The following is a 21,844-nucleotide window of genomic DNA, read 5'->3' as shown; positions in this document are numbered from 1 at the left end:
AAAGCTGTCACAAAGAACCGGCAAAATTAGTGATTATGAATGTTTCAAATGTAGCAAGGAGACATTTTAATTGTTTATTAATAGGAACTAGTGTTCTCTGTGTCGATGTTGGCTTCAATTGTGACCCCAGGGAATGCGCCTAAAGAGAAATGCACATTTCGGATTACAAATGTAGCCTAAACATTAGTCTTTTTTTTTCCTTTGGAAATGTTTTGTTTAGAACTAGACATTTCAAGCTTATATATATATTTCTAGTGCTGCGAGGCAGCTTATAGCTACGCTGAGTTTCAATTCATTTATGAGATGAGCTCCAGTTCATGAGCAATGCAATCGCGCTGGCGCTTCCACGTCATGATTATATTGTCTGCTATATTTGCTTCTTATTTATTAAAAGCCAGGCAATTGGTTGATGAAACTATTATTAAAATTAAAATACAATTTATACAAAACGAAATTCACTTCAAAGAAAGGCTTTTTTTAAAACAAAACTTAATGAAGTGGTCAACTCATGTGTGACCCACATGTCTCCCGATATATTGTGGCATCTTGCAGTTGCGACATATCCCTCGCTAACATGCATAAGGGAGATGTGTAATGGATAAAAATAATTCAAAAAATAAAAGAGGACTTGAATAAGTCCGTTAATGGCATGTTTAAGTCATGCTCTTACCGAATGTTTTATTTCCTCTTTCCATATTGTGAATAATAAATGTTCATCATTTTAATTCGCTTATTACACCATGGAGCCTAACTTATTGTAATAATTATTTGACGTATAGCCTACTTTTATACACAGAATTATTCCTTGGCATCCTTTCATGTACTAAACTGTATTTTTTAGTTTTATTATTGTTTACGTGCTGAAGGTAAGTTACAGGTCAGGTGCAGCCAGAGCCGGATTATCCATAAGGGCACTTGGGCAAGTGCCCAGGGGCACCAACCATTCACAACCACTAGGGGGGCACCACATGACACAAGCTTTAAAAATATTTTTTGTAAATTGTTATATTATTAACTTGAAATTCTTGAAAAACTATACATAACTCGTTTATGAACACTAATTTAACAATAATCATAAATGATAAATAAATAAAGATTGCATGACTACTATCACTCCCCCCCTCCCTCCCCAATCTGTCAGAGTTGGGTTGGCCCACAACAAGTACGCGCAAATGTGTAATTTTTTTAGCGGCTACAGAAAATGAATCTAAATCCAAAATGGACAGACATCAATTGAATGGTTTTGCTAAAAGAAAGTTAAAGAAAGACAAGGACGCTAAACGTTTAGCTACAATTCAAAATGTTCCAGGGATCGAGAGTTTTTTTGTGAGAACACATGGGCGTAGATTACGCGGGGGACGTGTGTTTAGCCTACCTCGAGATTTAAAATCCAAAGAGTCAAGGATAATCTATCTACATACGTGACTTTCACGTTTCCATGGTAAGTCACTCGTGCATTAGCCTACGAAACGCCCATGCTCGCACCCACGCCGAATCCATCAGTTTTGGTTTCACATCAAAACGGCAAAAAACTCTTCACTTCTTTTTCACGAAAAAGTGAAGCACTGTATGTAAGTTGTCATGTAGTATTCGAATTGTGTTGCACAATTATGAAGAACTCTGATTAATGATGAACGCCTATTTTGTTGAGTTTTGTTGTAAACTGAAAATATTCACTACCCGCACAAACATGCACTATTTTCAATCTTTCTTTTATTCGTAATGTCTTTTATTTTCACAGATATGTTATCAAAGCCCTTCAAATTAGAATAAGCATGGTGATTGTTAATGTTGAATTTGTATTTTCATGCATTAACAGCCACGATCTGCTTGAATCAGGCAGCGTTGGAACATGTGTACCCTACATGATGTTTACCATAATTCGGTAACACTTTACAATTAGATAAAAAAGTTTGTAGACAAACTTCAAGTTATTTTGAAAAAGCCTAACTAAAAGCTTGAAATTTGAAGGTTTTCAATTGGAAAGTTTTAGTTTAGTAAGACAGACTTTGTTTAGGCTATTAAGGAAATGTAATTTTGCCAAAAGAAGAACTTTTATTTTAAGTAAGTGTTATTTTTAAATCAGTCTACTTCAGTGTGATATTTAACCATATTATCGTGCTTAACAGTAACACTGATAGTTTCAATAATTGTAATGCGATGATCAGATCTAAATCAGAGAATATCATATGTTTGGGCGGTTGGCGGGTGGATTATTTATTTTTAACATCGGATTCGGGGGACTCAAAGTGCACCAGATTAATTAATTTATCTTTAAAATGTACAAAATTTTCTTCTGGGGGGGGCATGCCCCCGGACCCCCCTAGAGGTGCCGAGATACACCTACAAAAATACTGTGTGTGGGGGGGCCTTTTGAGCTATAGTGCCCAGGGGCACCACACTGTCTTAATACGGCCCTGGGTGCAGCGTGATGTTAACATTTAAGCTGGCTAATGAGAGAACATCGCACTATCAAAGAGTCTAAAGAGGAAAGTTGACAGCGACGATAAAACATATAAAGAAGAATGGAAAGACAACTATGCGTTCATCCAACCTAGTTTTGACATTCAAAAATGTTTTATGGAATGTGGCATTGCATTGCAATAGCCTACATCATTAAATGTTAAAATCGACCCTCTCTTTCTTTATTTGTATTTTGTCAAATTATTACATTATCCCCTACGGCCTACGCTGTACTTTTTACTGGTGCTTAGTGATTTTTGTGGTAGCTATGGCAGTTAACCGTTTACTTCTGGCTGCTGATGCCATTCCATCAGCAGTTGTTGCTTAAAGTCCCTAATATGAGCCGATCAGAACGTCATAATATGGAGGTGTCTTGTAATTGGTCATATACAACGTCTCCACATCACTGTTGTACACTTGTACTTTGATGTTGTTTGTGGTCTGATGTCAGTCATTTAAAAAAATGTAGGCTACACAAGCAACTAGCATAGCCAGAAAAGAGTATCTGGGTGTGCATAAGGAAAAGTGGGTTTGTCTGGCTCAATGGTGCAATTGAAGCGCAGGTTAAGGCTTGGTGTTACAGGTCTGAGGCTATTAGCTAGGCCGGATTGTTGAAAGCCCTGCAGGATCGCATTATCCCGACAGTGGAAATATTGCAATTCTGTTAAGGCCATGTCCACACTAATACGTTTTCGTTTGAAAACGTATACTTTTCTCTCCGTTTTGGCCTTCCGTCCACACTGAGACGGCGTTTTAAGTCAACGAAAACGTAGCGTTTGGAAAACGCTCTCCAAAGTGGATAGATTTGAAAACGCCGTTTTCGCGTTGTAGTGTGGACTGTGAAGCCGGAGGTATTTGAAAACGATGACGTAAGTTTAGTCATGTGATCCATGTTGTACCAATAGATATTCATGTTTACCGGTATTGTGCCTGTTAATTATGTGCGATTCACTTTTACACTGTTGCTAAAATATGTTACTTTGCACACTCTTCATATCACAGTAGCCTACTGCAAAGATGACAGAAAATGTACTCACATTTGCTGTCCTGCGGCAAAACATGAGAGCGGTTTCGTTTTAGACCAAACATATGGTGACTGAGTGCGACCTGGACGCATCAGTGAATGGTGAGATATTTTGCTAAATAAAATTATCATGTTAGAAGAATTGCGCGATACCTTTATTATTTATTTTTCCAACTGTATCATCTCAGTGAGCTTTTATGAGGTTTCACGCATGCGCAGTAAGGTGAATTTATAAGTTTCTCATCCACACTGAAACGTCTGAAAACGCCTGAAAACGCTAGTGTGGACGGAGAGCGTTTTTAAACGAAAACTCCGTTTTCAAATGTATCCGGATTAATGTAGACGTAGCCTAAGAGTGCTTACACACACACACACACACACACACACACACACACACACACACACACACACACATTAAAATGATATATGACAAGGATAAAGACTAAAGGCCATATTAACATCTTCATAATGTAGACCAACTAAACCAAAACCCATTGACGTGCGCGCACACATACACCCTGACAAACATCTTGTTATAGCCTAGATATAGACCTAGAAATTTAAAATAAATTCCTGATAACAAAATCATTTTTTTGTAGATATAGATGTTTGAAATAAATTACTGATAACAAAATGTATATTCCACATTTTGAGGTTTAATTATAATGTGTTTTTATAATTCCATCCACTAGAGGGTGCGTGCTGTATTGTCTTTCCGTTTTGACCGGAAAGGAAGCCATTTTGTCTACTTTCTGGAAAGGTAAGACATGCGGTGATGCTGCTCTGTGTGTAATCTAATCTTAATCATCTTTAAAAACTTTATGCCAGTGTAAATTGTTTTTTGTCTGTTTGAATGTTCTGTGGTTGTATTTTGTGATTAATTGTATAAAAGCATAGTTTTCTTAAAGTGCTACATTTTCTTCACCTGGCCAGCATTTTGATTAGAACAAGTTTGATAAGTTGTGTACTGTTTGAAACAAGTTTTGTGTTGCAGTTGTTCTTATTAGTTTAATAGTGTTAATACTTGTATGGTTGGGAAACGAAAATTGATTCCAATTGTGAGCATTTCATTATGACTAAACAATTCTGTGCAAGACGACTTGCGCACTGTTTTCTGTGTTGTCTGCTGTGCACACATCCAAAGCGCGTACACAGAAGTTATTGTAAACCTTTTAACAACGAGAAGACTCATGCGCTGTTTTCTATGCTGTATGCACATTCAAGCGTGCTGATACAAAATATGGTTTTAAACCATTGAAGTGCGAGTGTTCAGTGCTGCAGGCATACTTAACTATAATGGGCAAAAATTAAAGTGACAGGAGCGGATGTGTCTATAATAACACTAATCAAAGGACAAAGAGAAAATTCACTTCTTCTTGACTGAATAACCTTCGTACATATATTTGTAATGTACGTCTTATTTATAAAACAGTGCACTGTTATTTTACATTTGATTGCAGCTTTCTGTAGCCTACCTGAAAATCTTAAAACTGTTTATTTAAATCATATATTTGTTCAATTGTATTTATTTGAGATTTCTAATTTTATTTATTTGTTCTTTTTCTAATTACTGAGTGTTTACTTGTCTTTATTAATGCTCGGAATTTATATTAAGTTAGGCTAGTAGTTTATCTATGGTATTTTTAAACAGGCAAAAGTTCTGTAATCAATAAGAATCGGAAGCGTTTAAAAAAAAAATTATTGTAAATATCTTTATATTTTAAAGGATAGTTAACAAAATTACCCTGAATAACATTATATTATCATGATGATGCAAATTCTATATAGAAGTTAATGTGTCTGGGTAGTGCATGCTTGGTAAAGTTTAATGAAAAATGTATAACTGATATAATATACAGTGTGGGATGTGCTCAGTGTTACAATTATTTATTATCCTGGGGAAAAGAAGTCAATATGTGCTCGTAATGATTATAATCAGGGCATGATTCTAAATTTAGTTGTATTTTGCAACTTATTGAAGTTGAGTAGTCAAATGCAGAAACATTGCTGGTGAAATAAAGGTCTTGGTTAGTATTCTTGTAATTTGCAGTTGCTCCTGTTTTAAGTGAACAAACTGTTGAGAATACATGTGCATCAGTATTAAATCCGTGCATGAGGTCTAAAAAGTGACAGTGTCATTAAAGGCGAACTCCGGTCAATTTTAACATATTTTTTTTGTAAATTTGTTGTGTAAAATTTGCACCCTGTTGAGTTCAATGGGGCAAGTTGTTTTAAACCTGCTTTTAGCCTCTTAACATCCTTGATATGTCCTGTTTTCAGTCGAAGTCCAAAGTAGTCGATTGTCAAGTTCACGTGCGTGATCATGGGTAACTAAACTTATGCGCGTGACCTCGACAATCGACTACTTTGGACTTTGACTGAAAACAGGATGTAAATACAGGTATGTGTGCTGGCTGAAATAACATCATTTTTATTTATATCTTTCACATCTACTGCAGTCAGATTCACTTGTGTTCACTCTGAAGGAATCATCTAACATGGCTGGGTATTTGTAATGACAGATCAAGGATGTTAAGAGGCTAAAAGCAGGTTAAAAACAACTTGCCCCTTTGAAGTCAACAGGGTGCAAATTTTAAAAAGAGGATAACACGGTGTAGGCAACACCGATTTTTGTCGTTGTTCTCTGTATTTACAGCACTCCAAATTTACAAAAAAATGAGCTCAATGTTAAAATTGACCGGAGTTATAGTGCTTACTTTTTTTTAATTTTTGCTGAAAGGTGCTCTAAACGATCTCGCGTGTTTTTTAGGCCAAAACATTTTTTTATCACATACCGCAAACATCTCACTATCTGCTAGCTGCCTGTCCCCTGAACACACTGTAAAAAAACGCGGTCTCTGCCCAAGCTCCACAAACAGCAGCAAAAACAAACTGAGCAATAAACAGAGCAACCCGCAGCATGAAACATAACAAACTGTTCCAGCCAATAACCGACAAGAATGATGCGGGGTGGGGTTTGGGGGGTTATTGCGTGGATGAGGAGGAGGGAGGGTCTAGCTAGCCTCTGTTTTGTTTGATAATAATTCAAACATCAACAAGAGGTTATGCCAACCGAGATCGCTTAGAGCACCTTTAATTCATGTCTATTGGTATATCACTATACCAAAAAAGTTGTATTAGGTACCGATACCAACAACAGTGTAAAAATAAATAATTTGTTTAATACACACTGCTCCACGTAAACTCAGTCTCTGCATGTGCTGTTTGTTTAGGTTTCCACAAATGTGCATTTGGGAACGCAAAACCTTGGACACGTGTTTCATAGTTTCAAAATCCTAAATAAATAGCCTAATTTTGTAATATTTTAAATATCAAAGGTATTGATATTCTTTTTTCCGAACGTGGTTTTTGTGTCACGATTGTATTTGATTGGCATGCCACTGAATGTTTTATAATACCAGTGCAACTTTATGTTGTTTATCTCACAAGTCACAAACTGCCCATTCCAGGAAAGACACAAAATAAATCTATCGTGGGTCACTACGAGTAACGCATTAACAGTCACGTCCATTACTGTAAACCTTTAGCCTATTTTTGCATGATGCTGCACGGACGCACGCCAGTAGATGTCAGTATAACACTGGCAAGTGCAAGATTCTCATCTCATTTAAAGGTGGGGTATGTGATTCGCAAAACAGCCGGCAGATTTTGAAAATACACAACTCAAAAGGTCCTACCTTCTTTCCCTGACTCCACCCACTCCACCCATTCGAAGAGGGACATGGGGGGAGGGGGGTATGGTACGACCGTTTGATTGACGCACTGACTGTCCAATGATTCTAGGTGGTCTTGGAAATGATTGGCTGGAGTTTTTCGAGTCCTGCCCGTTCCACAGATGATTACATTTTTAAATTTTCATTTCAGTGCTTCTAACTCAGTGGCTGTAGGTGGATTAGGAATAGGATTTCAATTGATTTTGAAAAAATGGTCAAAAAAGAAAATCACATACCCCACCTTTAATATTTTAAGGCCTTTTAAAAAGCATAAAAAAATAATTTGTTAGGCTATGTATTTGAAAAGGTTTACCGAGCTTACAATGTTCATTATTTATACAAGTGCAAAAAAGTGCTCAGTGCATTTTAAAAATTCAACAAACGTTTCAGTCACGCAGGACTTTCCTTTAAATTTTATGGAATTATTCAATAAATAAAATAAATTTTTGTTGTAAAAATTAACTATGTGCATATTACATAATATACATAATACTCAGTTGTAGGTTTACAGTTGTAGGTGCCACAACATAAAGAGACATGCTAGGTTTAGTGACACAGGACAACTGGCATACATGTGCAATAATGCAACTGTTAATACGTTATTTGTATTGACGCATGATAGATTTATTTTGTGTTTTTCCTAGAATGGGCAGTTTGTGAAATTGCGAGATAAACAACAAAGTAACAGTGGTATTACAAAACATTCAGTGCTAATTAAATACATGGACATAAATAATATATTTGAAAAATATTATTGATTTTAATGCCTTTAACCCTCTGGGGACGAATTGGGTGGTACCGCCCAAAATGGCATACTTTTACAAATGTGCAATTATCTTCAAAACTATTAATGATAGAGAGGTGCGGTCTTTTTTGCCGTCTTCCTCAGATTCCGCTGAAAACAGTGATATCCCGTTTGTATTATACACCCTTCACTGTTGCGCAATACCACTGCATAAAAAGGCCAATGAAATCGATGTTGTTAGGCAAATTCCACCAATGGAAAAATTGCTGCTGGGAGGATTTTTTTTTTTTTTACCCAATCAGAGGAAGGTTACCATGACGTTTTTTAGCTAATCAGAGGACTCTGTAGCCTTCAACATGTACAAACAAACAGCGTCATGTGGACGGAGAATGAGACAGATAGCGAACGGAGCGGAGTATTACAGAGCGCACAGAGATCTATATGAGAGATACAGAATAACTTAAATTGCATTATTATTGTATTGATTTAGCACTTTTATGATGGCAAGCAGTAAAAGATTTACGGCAGAATAAGCTCTGGAACAATGACTGGAAAATAAATCTGCCAGGTTGTGAGTGTGTCTGTTCATCAGAGCAAGCAGTTCTCATTTAGTTTGAAGCAGGCAGCTTTTTCACGCCTGGGACTGTTTGTAAAAAAAGTTCCTTATTTCATTGTTCTTAACACATTTGATTGAACAATTACAAATGGCTGTCAAGCAAAGGGTTTGACAAATATTTTTTTGGTTCAAAAACTGGTCACTATTGTTGTGTGAGGTGTAGATTGTCAAAAATCTAATTTTCATTTTTGAAATTCTCTCGATTATTGTACATTTATCACTCATACTTCCTTTATAAACACATTACATGTTATGTTAGCTTAGGGTCTTCTGAATCCATAGATACCAAACACATGGTGTTCCATCTCCATTACATATGGTTTATAAGGCCAAATGTAAAAATAGAGAAAATGGACCAAAAAGGGCTTAGTCCCCAGAGGGTTAATTGATATGTAGAATATTTCAATTTTTTTAAGATTGTGTGTCACAATTACATCAGTATAGGTGCTCAATTCATTTATTAGTCACGATTGGAGCTGTCACAACATACGGTGAGATGTTTTGTGACCCAGTGTCAGTCAGTGTGTCACGATAATGTTAGTGACGCATGTTAATGAAGACTGGATGTGGCAATAAACATAGTGACGTGACATTAGCTTCTGTGCGTAAGATGCCATGTTACTTAATGTTAAAACTGCTATTGGCTTTGTGCACAGAGAACTTCTGTGTCAAAGTACAGCTCTAAATACTGCATTTTTATGGACAAAAATAGCATAGGAAACTAAATGAGCTGCTGCTGAAAGTGTGTTTAATCCAAGCTGCTCAAATCATGAAAAATTATTTCTATCTTATTGTTATTGCATCACTTATTGTTTTAAATGGCTTGCCCTGTCAGACGTTTTCCGTGTGCTGTTTAATGTGTGATATTGGTTTCTTTAGCACAAAATATTTATATTTACAAATTTACTCAAGTTTTTCCATTTTTCTTGAATGCTTGTCTGCATTAAACTTAAAATATCTCTAAAATGGCACCAGTTAAACCAGTTAAATTTAGGTTTAAATGTCAACATGTAATTCAAGTATTTTATGAGATTAGTACTTGTAAAGAATTAATAGCTTATAATTGAATATAAATGTAAGATTTCTTATGACAAAGAAATGACCGTAAACTGAATGTGTCCCTGTAGAACTTACCTCTTGTCTATCAACACTTTGGTTTTTGCTAGGGCTGAATGATTTTGGAAAATAATTGAATTGCGATTATTTTTACCAATACTGCGATGTAATATGCGTTTATTTTTTAAGCTCTTTATCTTTTATATTAGTCAACAAACACAAGCAATAAATCATTGTAAAATATGGATGGGAATCTTTAGGCACCTCATGAGCTGATCATGAGGTGCCTAATGAGCCGATTTTTTTATTTATTAAGTAATTTTATAAATAAAACTTTAAATATTTATTTAATTACATATGTAATTATAAGTAGGCTACTTTTAAAAATAATTACACATTAAAAAACTAAATTAATACAATTACATGTTAGGAATTTTAAATAGGCTTTATAAACGAAGCTGCTTCACACTAATGCACAGATCTCTTTTGAAATATAAGATGTGGTTTGTCCTGTCTGTTTAACTGACCTGTCTGTAAACAGTCATAACTGACTGTTTACATTAACCCTCTGGGGTCGGCAATCACGCTGACGTGATCTGGTCGTTTTTTTTCTTATCAGTGCAAAAGAGACTCAAAATACTCGGTTGATTTTGATCTTACATATAAGTGTTATACATCATTCGATCCTGTTAAGTATCTATTATTTTTCTGTATACTCACAATAAAAACAAAGTGTTGTGCTTTTTGTAAAATAAATAAAAATAAACATGATGCGAGTTTTGCCTTCTCTCTGTCAGTGCAGTTCATTCTGAAATGCGTCCGAAAATTAACTATATCTCAGCTAATACTCAGTCAAACAGGTATACAGGCACACAGGCATGAAGCCTGAATTATCTTCTTATAAATGAAGTAATTTATATAAAAAACAAATTTTTACATTTTATGTAATCTGTACGAAAAGAGAGAGATGCCAGTCGTTCTCGTCTCAGCTCATTAAAAGTTAATCTGACCACGCCCACTGAGCGCGCGCTATTCAAACACAAATGATCTGAGGCGATCCACGCCCACCCACATCAGCTGGATAAAACACACCGAGTTTACTCAGACTCATATTTACGACGCTGTGACGAAGAATAATTATATCGTAATAATAATCCTGGAAATATACCTCAGAACAGAAGTGCAGGTTCATTTGAGCAACGGATCCAGCTGAGGAATAGTTAAGTTCTTTATTCCACATTGCAATTAGAACAAAGCACTTGAGAATAATGTCTGTAAACGCAAAAAGACTGTTTGAATATGAATTGCGTTTTTGTGTGTGAATGAATGAACAGCTTTTACCTAACTATATTGCTATAGCCTACTGAGATGAGTAAAAATAGAATGAAATAAAATATTTTTGTATAAGCAATGTATTAAACTGCAAATGAACATTTTATATGCCCTAATATATCATAAAAACGAAAATGAAAATATATGACAGACAACATGTCGTTGACTAATTTTTGATAGATTGTATTATGTTTTGTCAAAATAAAGTCATCAACTAAGATGTTATTATAGTGTTTGTTCTATATAGGCTATATTCAAACTAATTAATCCGTAACTGTGAAATATGTATGATAAAATGTATACTTTAGTTTATACAAAGAAAGATTACACTTGAAATATAGTTAAAATTGTAATTGTTGTTGTAATTGTAACGTTTTTAATAAAATAGCAAAAATATATGTAGGCCTACAAGGTAGATGTAAACAAAATATTAAAAGGTTAATATAGCCTTCTCTTTAAATTATTTGTATTGTGTTTTATTAATGACACATTTTGGATATATTGAAAAACTTTCTGTAAATACAGTATGAGAATTAACTGCACAATTACTAGAAATGTTTACCTTGGATATTATACAATTTGCAAGCACAGTTTGAAAAAAAAAATGGAACTGTGAACCAATTTTGTATTTTCTATATATATATATATATATATATATATATATACATATATATATATATATATATATATATATATATATACATATATATATATATATATATATATATATATACATATATATTGTCCTTGCATTCTTGTGGCTCAGTGACACACCTGAATGAAAAGCTCATTAGTATGCAGCCCCATTATGCGCTCATTATGCGGGGCCATTGTCTTCTCAGGTGTGAATCACGCCTTTCTCACAGCAAGTCACGCCCCTGCGCATATTGGCTTTCCAAACAAAAAGTGTGTTACAAAATGTAAAGTGATCTATTGTTTTATGTGAATAATTAGGCAGGATGATTTTCAGATCATTTTGAAGCAAAAACTCTAGGCGACAACATCCATTAGTCAAAAGTCTTGTATACAGATATTTAGAATGTTTTTTGTGGCCTTATTTCAAAAACTTTATTTTTTAGTTTTTTTCAATAACCACGCATAAACAATATTCTCTCAAAAATATAAACATGTACATACATGTTGCTCACATATTATGGTTGTCCTGCTTGTGCTAAATAGAGTGTAATTTCAGCTGTGCCATTAATATGTTTATAAGCAACTGAAAAAAGCACAAATGTCAGAGCATGTCAAAACATATCAAGGACCCCCAAAACACCTCAGACCCCAGAGGGTTAATTTCGCGTCATAAACGCATTTTGAGATGCAAGTACATTTAACCACGTAGACAGTGAGTATTTGAAATTGAAAGCAGCTTCTGTCGATGGTTTTCATATTTTTATTTTTAATATATAAGCCAACTGCATTACAAAAGACATATGATGCCTTTTTAGAGCATTTGTAAGGAAAATACCGGCGGGCGAGACCGCGCACTACTAGAGTAACATCAAGCAAAGCGTGTGTATTTCACAGCGCATATCTAGTGACATATGATCTAGTAGTGCAATGAAGCCCGTGAATGTCCAATTCGCTTAAACTTTTCCGAACTGTATGAAAGACTATTTTTTGGAAGGTTCAAGTGTGTGTGTGTGTGACAGAGGAATTAGAAGCAAGCAGAATACGGTTGTTTATAAAGCACACACAGCGTCATCACGCATTTGTGTTTAAAACTAAGCTCAAATTGGATTCTGAAATTATCTGATTCCATACAGAATAGTTGAAGAGAATCTATAACACAATCACATAAATTAAACAAACTGTTCTTTCCTGTAGCCTGTGCCAGGCCGATATGCGTAGCGTGACAAGTTGATGCTTCATCTGCAGTGCAGACTGCTTTACTATCGCGTGTCATGTGACCAGAGTGTAATTGCATCTTTTGCAGTTACAAAATCGTGTTTCATTATATCGCAATATTATTGCAAATGCAATTAATCGTTCAGCCCTAGTTTTTGCTTTATTATCTTTTATTATTTTCATTTTTAATGTAGAGAACTCTTTTTTTGCTTTATAACTTATATAACGTTAATCATAGATAGGGTTATTCACTATTTAGCTATGTTTTCTTAGCATTCAATTGACACGTTTGTTTGAAAGACCTTATTGGGAAGGATGTGGCATAGTATGTTTTGTCAAAAAAAAAAAAAAATTAGGAAAGTGTATATAAAATCTAAATAAAACGAAGAAGTCGGACTTTATTGTTATAACGATCAAATAAAATAACACCATAGTTTTACCACTAGATGTCATTATAACCACATAAAACATGGTTGTGCATCTAGTTTGTTTGAGAAGTGTTTACAGGCATACGGTTAGTTTTGGGGATTTGGAGCATGATGCATTGCTGCTGTTTTGGCTTCAATAGTGGCAGGCAATGTGCTGTAAACAGTTTACCTGCAATCTTTAAAATAGTAAAACCAACATGAAAAAGAATCGTGATTTTCCTATTTTTTATAAATCACAAATTCTGCTTAATGGTTTGAAACATGTTGCTGTATATATGTGCAACTCAATTACATGTTGGTTTTAAAAAATATTCAGAAGGTATAAAAAATTGTATCAAAGTTATTGAATTTACCTCCAGGATATATACCTTGATTAATTGCTTGTTTTAATGTGATTTAACACTAATTTATGTTTTTAATATTTTGTTTATTAACTAGAATGCAGGAATGTGTAAGTTTATTTATCTTATTGTGTTTTTGTGTGTGTAGATGCCTCGTACAAAGCAAGCACGACGCTCCCAGGCAGCGAAGAAGAGGATGGCGGACCGGATGGCTGCTGATCCTGAAGAGGCTCTGCCACCTCTTAAAAAATTGGCAGAATTAACTGAATACTCTGAACAATACTCTGAACAAAACTCTGAACAAAACTCTGAACTTGAACCTGAATCTCCTTCTACATCTATACCTACTAACATGACCATGAAAGCTGTTTCTGATTTGTGTCCACAGAAATCGTACATCAGAGGCTCTTTCCACCAGGCAGCGAAGTGTTTTGGTGTCAATAGCGGCAGGCAATGTGCAGCAAACAGTTTAACTGCAATTTTGATGTGTAAGGTTAAAAGTGTGTTGCGATGGACCCCGAGTCACCTGAATGATGTTCTGATGCTTGGAGATAAGCTGTACAGTGCCATGAGAGATGCTGGGAAAATCCACGATCATAAGTACGGCTTCATACAAGTTGCTGAGCTGCCTGACACACACACACTGAATAATTGTTGTTTTTCAATAAAGTATGGACAATCATTTTCAGGGTTGTTTGGTCTCAATGAATATGATGAAGCTCTGCAAGGCTTTGCCATGTCACTTGATGAAGCAGTAAGGCAAGCATTCCAGATGTATGATGCGTGTTTGGTAAACATTAGGCAGACCATGTGTGCAGCTGTCAGGCAAGGTTCGTGGTATGCAGTGATTGATCCACATGCACGACTCAGTGATGGAACAGTTTCCGGTCGTGGTAAGAGTGTAGTGGTTTACCATCCCAGCATAGATGCTTTGGTCATTCATTTCAGGAGACTTGGTGCGTCCTTAAAAGCAAATAATTATCATTTTGAGATAACTGGAGTCCAGGCAAATATGATTGACAAACGCAGTGAGCATGATCGATTGGTGTGCCATGCAGTGAGGCCGGAAAATACTGATGCAGAAAGAGTGAGTAAAGGTGTAAACTCAGAAAGGACAAGTTGCAGTCACTCTTTGACAGATTTCATCAGTACAGATCAAATACTTTCAAATGAAACATGTACACAAACGAACACAGGAACGTTGTTTATCTGTCCAAGCAATGAAAATGCAACTGATGTTCAATTTATTTCACAAAAAGACAGTGTTTCTTTGACTGATTCCATAAGCACAGATCAAATAAAGAAAACAGGAATCATTTCTGTCTGCTCAAGTAATGAAGATGAGGTTGAATTTATTTCTCAAACTGACAGTGCATCTTTTCAGTTTAGTCCATTAACAGAACAACAACAAAAAAGTATTTGCTTGAAGCTGAACATTGTACACGTTGTAAAAGAACAAAATTATCCGAATGAGATTGTGGAAATGGCTGAACCTTGTGAAACCAAAGATATTGTAGGTGATGGTAACTGCTTTTTCAGATCGGTAGCTTATGCTGTAAGTGGAAGTGAACGAGAACACAGAAAACTGAGACGTGCTGTTGTAACACACATACTCCAGAATGAAGGAAGGTACAGTCAGTATCTGAGACAAGGACACAATTCTGTTGCAAACTACATTGACAGTTCAAGAATGAAATATGTCGGAACTTGGGCAACAGAGCTGGAAATACAAGCAGCCAGTGATTTAATTGGTGTGGACATATTTACATTCAGTCAAGATAAATGGCTTAAATATTCTGCCTCGAATGTGTCATCAAATAGACAGCGCTCTCAACACAAGGGGATTTATTTGAAACATGTTAATAGCTGTCACTATGAAGTTGTTGGATGTGTAAAAAGAAAAGATGGTAGCTGTACTTCCATTTGTAAATCACCATTTGAAGCTTCAGCATTCAATGCATCGTTAAATGCTAACTCAGACCCACGTACACTTTATAGAAAGAAAGTGCTATACAGCAATAATCAGGACTTTAAGCAGAATGTAAAAATCAATACAAACAAAAGATATCACGAAGATGAAAGTTACAAAGAGAAATTAATGACATCCAGCACTGAAAAGTACAAGTGCAATGAACAACATCAAATGAAAGTAAAAAAATATAGTACAGAAAAATACGAATCTAATGATTTGCATCATGCGGCTTTGAAAAAATACAGTATACAGAAATATACATCAAATAAAGCACACAAGGAGGCAGTCAAAAAGTACAGTGGTGACAAATATAGTAACAATATCGCTCACAGGGAGGCAGTCAAAAAGTACAGTGTTGACAAATATATTGGCAATATCGCTCACAAGGAGGCAGTCAAAAAGTACAGTGTTGACAAATATATTGACAATATCGCTCACAAGGAGGCAGTCAAAAAGTACAGTGTTGACAAATATAAGGAAAATGAGATACACAAATCTAAGGTGATTGATTACAACAAAGAGAAATATAAAAATGATATTAGTTTTGCCAATAGTATTAAAATGAGAAATGCTGTAAATCGGTGTGAGGCAGAGATCAAAAGAAAAGAGATTGACTGTGTGATTGAACAATTCAAAGAAAAAATATCAACAGGTCCTGATTACGTGTGTTCAGTGTGTCATCGATGCTGCTTCAAAATGCAAGTGAAAAATTGCAATAAAAATAAATATTTTCAGAAATCGGTCCATGCTGGCTATATTGCAGAAAAATGTATAACACTGAATTATTTGCACGAGTGTAATAGAAACTGCAGTAAAGATTGTGTTTATAAAAATACTCCAGCTGAATCTCTGTGGATTTGTCACACATGTGATAGAAAAATAAGTGAAGGTAAAATGCCTGCTGAAAGTGTAGCAAACAATCTCGCTCTGGATCCTATACCTGTTGAATTGAGCTGTTTAAAGGCACACTATGCAAGAATTGTACCTTAATATAACAGCTTCAAAGTCATTTCGGTGGTAAACAAACTCATAGTAGGGCGAATCATCCTGGTAGTAAAGCTTGGCGGGGTCGCCGCCGGAAAAACCAGCAATGCAAGTTTGAGATGAGCGCCCCCGACAAATCTCGCGAGAATCACGACTTGCTTTATGGCAACGACGTCACACACATCAACAACCACATATGAAGCATGAACCCACGAAGACACTTGCGCGCATTTCAGACGTGATACTTGACGATGGAAAAAGCAAAGAAAACGCGGTCGGAAGAGACTTGAGACTCACCGCGTGAGGAACCGGAAAAGAGTCCCTGATTCGCGGCTGATGAGCTGATCAGCGCCAGCTGTTTTGAATGAGGATGTCCGATATATTGTTTGTTACCTCGTCCTGTCTTTGTCAGTTGGTTGTTGAGGCTACCAGGGTTCTACTCGCCGTGTTCTCCTGCATTCCACTCCTGTACCATGCTGTGGTTTCCTGAGATTTTCCCGGAGGAATTTCTACCTGTTCCTGCATCTGTGTCTGCCCACTGCGTCCCTGCGTTGCCGAGCCTGAGTCTTCTTCTGTCTGCTTCCATTTTGACCCACACGGATATCTACTATTGTGCTCAATAAATAACTGTTTACTCGCAACTGAATCCTTTGACTATTTCCTTGTGACAGTCCCACTCGGTCGGGCTTTCACTAGTTGGCGCGAGCTAAAAAGCAGCACTGGATTCAACCGCGATGCTGACCTGGCGATCTTGTTGATGGATTAAGTAGCCTAAATCTCTTATTTCTAAACTTGATTGCGTTCTATGTTGTTGCGTTTGCTTGTAGTATGCCATTTTTTTTACGATGCTGTTCATTCATCCATTGTTGATAATTAGACCAGTCCAAAAATGTCCACATATGTCTAGATAGCTATTTACGACAGTGTAAGTGTTCCACAGCGACTATAGGGGTCACTGTTTGACTAAAACACAATTTCTGCATAATGTGCCTTTAAACTCTCTTGAAGCGCATCTGATAGCAAAGCATATTCCATTCATGAAGATGCTGGCATTACCACGAGGCGGACAGAATGGTGTTCATGGACCAGTGACTTGTGTTCCATCTAATATCACAGATGTGGTCAATGTTCTACCAAGATCAGAAAATGATGATTTAATGATACGAGTAAAACTTAAGAGGAAATTAACGTACAAAGGACATTATGAATATAAATTTGTGAACACTGATCATGTCAAAACTGCTTTGGAATATTTAAAAGAAAATAACAAATGGTATGAAGATGTAGAGTTTAATGAAAGTTGGATTAATCCTCTGAGTAAAACAGAAGAACAGATCAATGATACAAGTAATAACAATGAACAAGATTTGGATGGATGTCAGGACATGTCTGTTGATAAAGAGCACAATATTGAGAATGAAGATGAAGAGATCACTGATGATACACTTCATGATCGACAGCAACACGGTTTATTTATGGATTCATGTTTACAGCCAGTGGATATTGCACAAGAGGTTTTAGATCAACATTTTGATGGAATTATGTCACTTGCACCAGCAGAGGGCAATAATCCAGTGAGAATGTTAATGGATGAAACTAACGAAGCCAAATGTTTTCCAGTTCTCTTCCCAAAAGGAACAGGAACATTTCATGATCAACGACCTGAAAAATTAACTCTGTCTAGATACTTAAATAATAGAATCCTAAATGCAGATGGACGTTTTGCTCAAAACCTAGACTACATCTTTTATGGACAATATTTGTCTGAACTTAATCAAGTTATCTCAAATGTATCTATTGCTTTGAGGAAAGGCCATGACACCAGCAACAAAACAAAGATTACTGCAGAAATGTTGACAAACAAAGAGTCACTGCAAAAGATTTTGAATTTTGATCAGGGTTATAAATTCTTGAAGCCAGTGAGAGGGAGTCCTGTTTTTTGGCAAAGTGTTCAAAAAGATTTGTTTGCAATGGTGAGACAATTAGGTATCCCAACATGGTTTTGCTCATTTTCATCAGCAGACTTGCGATGGCCAGAGCTAATGCAAACTATTGTGAAACAAGAGGGCTGTGAAACTACTATTGATGAACTGGACTGGTCTGATAGATGTGGGATGCTCCAACGCAATCCTGTAACTGCTGCCAGAATGTTTGATCATCGATTTCATTGCTTTCTTAAAGATGTGATCATGTCGCCAGCCCAGCCAATCGGAAAAATAATAGATTATTTCTATCGAATAGAATTTCAGCAGCGTGGATCCCCTCATACACATTGTCTCTTTTGGGTTGAAAATGCACCACAAGTGGACAGAGATGACGATGATGAAGTTGTAGCATTTGTTGATCAATATGTCAGTTGTGAAATGCCACCTGAACAGCAGGAAGAAATGCATGAAATTGTGAGCACTGTCCAACAACACAGCAAAAGACATTCAAAAACATGTAAGAAGAAAAGGAACTGTGTGTAGATTTAACTTTCCACGTCCGCCAAGCAAAAATACTTTCATTACAAGAAGCAGCAAGACTGATAAGGATGAAAAAGAAACTGATGATGAAAAAAATGAAGGTAAATGCAAAAAGGCAGACAACTGTCAACAAATATCAAAAGAGTTAGCTGAAGCTATAATGAAAAAAGTGAGAGAATGTTTGTTGAATAGTGATGCTGTTTTTGACTCAGTTGACTCTATGTTTCAATCTATTGGTATAAATCAACAGATATTTGAAATGGCTTACAATAAAATGACAGAGAAAACCAGTGTTGTGTTGAAAAGAAAGCCAAGTGATGTATGGGTGAATCAATATAACCCAGATCTTTTACGATGCTGGAATGCAAACATGGACATACAGTTTGTTGTTGACGCTTACTCATGCATAGTATATATCGTTTCCTATATTTCCAAAGCAGAGAGAGAAATGGGATTGCTGCTGGCTAACGCTCAAAAAGAAGCAAACAATCAAGGGAATATGGATGCTAAACAGGCTTTAAGAAAACTAGGAAGTGTGTTTTTACATAATCGAGAGGTCTCAGCTCAAGAGAGTGTGTATCGACTGACTAACATGAAACTAAAAGAAGGATCAAGGAAAGTGGTGTTTATTCCAACTGGTACTAATCAAATAAGAATGAGTTTACCCTTAAACACCATACATAAAAAAGCTGAATGTGGAGAAGAGGATGGTGATGGCATTTGGATGAAAAGCATCTCAGACAGATACAGAGCCCGTCCACATACAACAGAATTCAGTGGAATGTGTTTAGCGACCTTTGCATCAGACTACAGAGTTTTGGGTGCTTCTGAAAAATGTTCAGACAGAGTAAGACTGGAAAATGACATGGGATTTGTGAGAAAAAGAACTCGTACAGACTCTGCCATTGTGCGATATGCTCGTTTTTCACCCACTAAAAATTCTGAAAATTATCATCAAAGTATTTTAGAATTATTTTTGCCTCATTTTGTGCGAGATCAATTGAAACCAACAAATTTCACTACACATAAGGATTTTTATGAGACTGGATTTGTAACAATTTTAAATGATGAGCTCAAGTCCGTGAAAATGATAGTGGACACTAACATGGGAAAATTTGAAAAAGAAGCAGACACAATACAAAGAGCTCAAGATGATTTAGAACAACATGGACCAATGGAAGATGCTTGGGCCCAAATCTGTCCAGAAGCAGAACTTGAACGTCTTGAATGTCTGGAGAGTAAGAAAGACCAAATAGATACAGGAGAAAGTGATGATATCACACCTGATCTATTACCAAATGTGGGGACTTCCAAGATAGAAAACAATCCATCTGCTATGACAAAGCAAGATGCCATGAATTTACTGCGTTCTTTGAATGAAAAGCAGTCAGAAATCTGAAAAGCAGTCAGAAAGTAGTCAGAAATCTTTTACAAAGTGCGGCAATGGTGTTTAGCAAAAGTGCAAGGTGAAAACCCAGATCCAATAGGGGACCTTTTTGACAGTTATAGCGCCACCTATGGTCCGATCTCCATGAAACTCTGCATGCTTCAAACGGTCTAGGAGGTATGGGCAATTTAGTACTTTTGGTTGCTGTAGCGCCACCTATGGGCCAATCGGGGTCATACTCTGATAGGTTCTCCCCAAACTGAGGCCCTACCACCTGGCCAGGTTTCAAGTCTCTAGGCCTTACGGTTTGGGCTGCACGATGCGTTTTAGGTTTTTTTTTTTTTTTCAAATAGCAATTACAATAGGTTTTCAGCACTTTGTGCTTGAACACCTAATAATAGGCGACCTTTTTGACAGTTATAGCGCCACCTATGGTCCGATCTCCATGAAACTCTGCATGCTTCTTCACCATGTTATGACACATGTGCTCATCAATTTTTGTCAAATTCTGAGTTTTTATTTATGATTTATAGGCTTTTGAGTGTATTTTGACACGCCCCCTTCTCTAAATGACCCTGTTACAGTGAACCAAAGGGCAAAGTTAAACTTTTTTTTGATAATTATTGATCTAGAGAGTCCAGAGAATTGTCCTAGACTGGTCTGGTTCCGATCAGGCAAAAAACCAGGGACTAGTTCGCAAAAGTAGGTTTTGGACAAAATTGGCCATAACAATTTTTTTGTTGGTCATCTTGTCCGTCTTGAGCCAAGGATCACAGTGGTGTGCAAATCTTGATTCTAGGTCAAACGGTCTAGGAGGTATGGGCAATTTAGTACTTTTGGTTGCTGTAGCGCCACCTATGGGCCAATCGGGGTCATACTCTGATAGGTTCTCCCCAAACTGAGGCCCTACCACCTGGCCAGGTTTCAAGTCTCTAGGCCTTACGGTTTGGGCTGCACGATGCGTTTTAGGTTTTTTTTTTTTTTTAAATAGCAATTACAATAGGTTTTCAGCACTTCGTGCTTGAACACCTAATAATAATAAAAATCAGTACAATTACAATAGGTTTTCAGCACTTCGTGCTTGAACACCTAATAACTACCTCACACTGGAGGTCACACTGGAGGCACACTTTCACCCTCTCACCTATCCTCTTTGGTCTCATCCACACTTCCTCCGCCTGATCAGCTCTCAACACTTGATACTAACTGTGCAACTGATACTCTTTTCTCCACTTTAACATCCTGCTTGGACAACTTCTGTCCCCTTTCCTCCAGGCCAGCCCGCGCCACACCCTCTGCCCCCTGGTTAACTGATATTCTTCGCGAACATCGTACTAAACTCAGGGGTGCAGAGAGAAAGTGGCGCAAATCGAAAGATTCGACAGACCTGGGTCTTTATCAATCCCTTCTCTCTTCCTTCTCTGCTAATATCTCTACTGCTAAAAT

Source organism: Rhinichthys klamathensis, unplaced genomic scaffold (assembly GCF_029890125.1).
Source record: "Rhinichthys klamathensis goyatoka isolate OS25496 unplaced genomic scaffold, OSU_Roscu_1.1 h1tg000176l_1, whole genome shotgun sequence".
Taxonomy (NCBI): domain Eukaryota; kingdom Metazoa; phylum Chordata; class Actinopteri; order Cypriniformes; family Leuciscidae; genus Rhinichthys; species Rhinichthys klamathensis.
Note: the sequence above shows the minus strand (reverse complement) of the source record.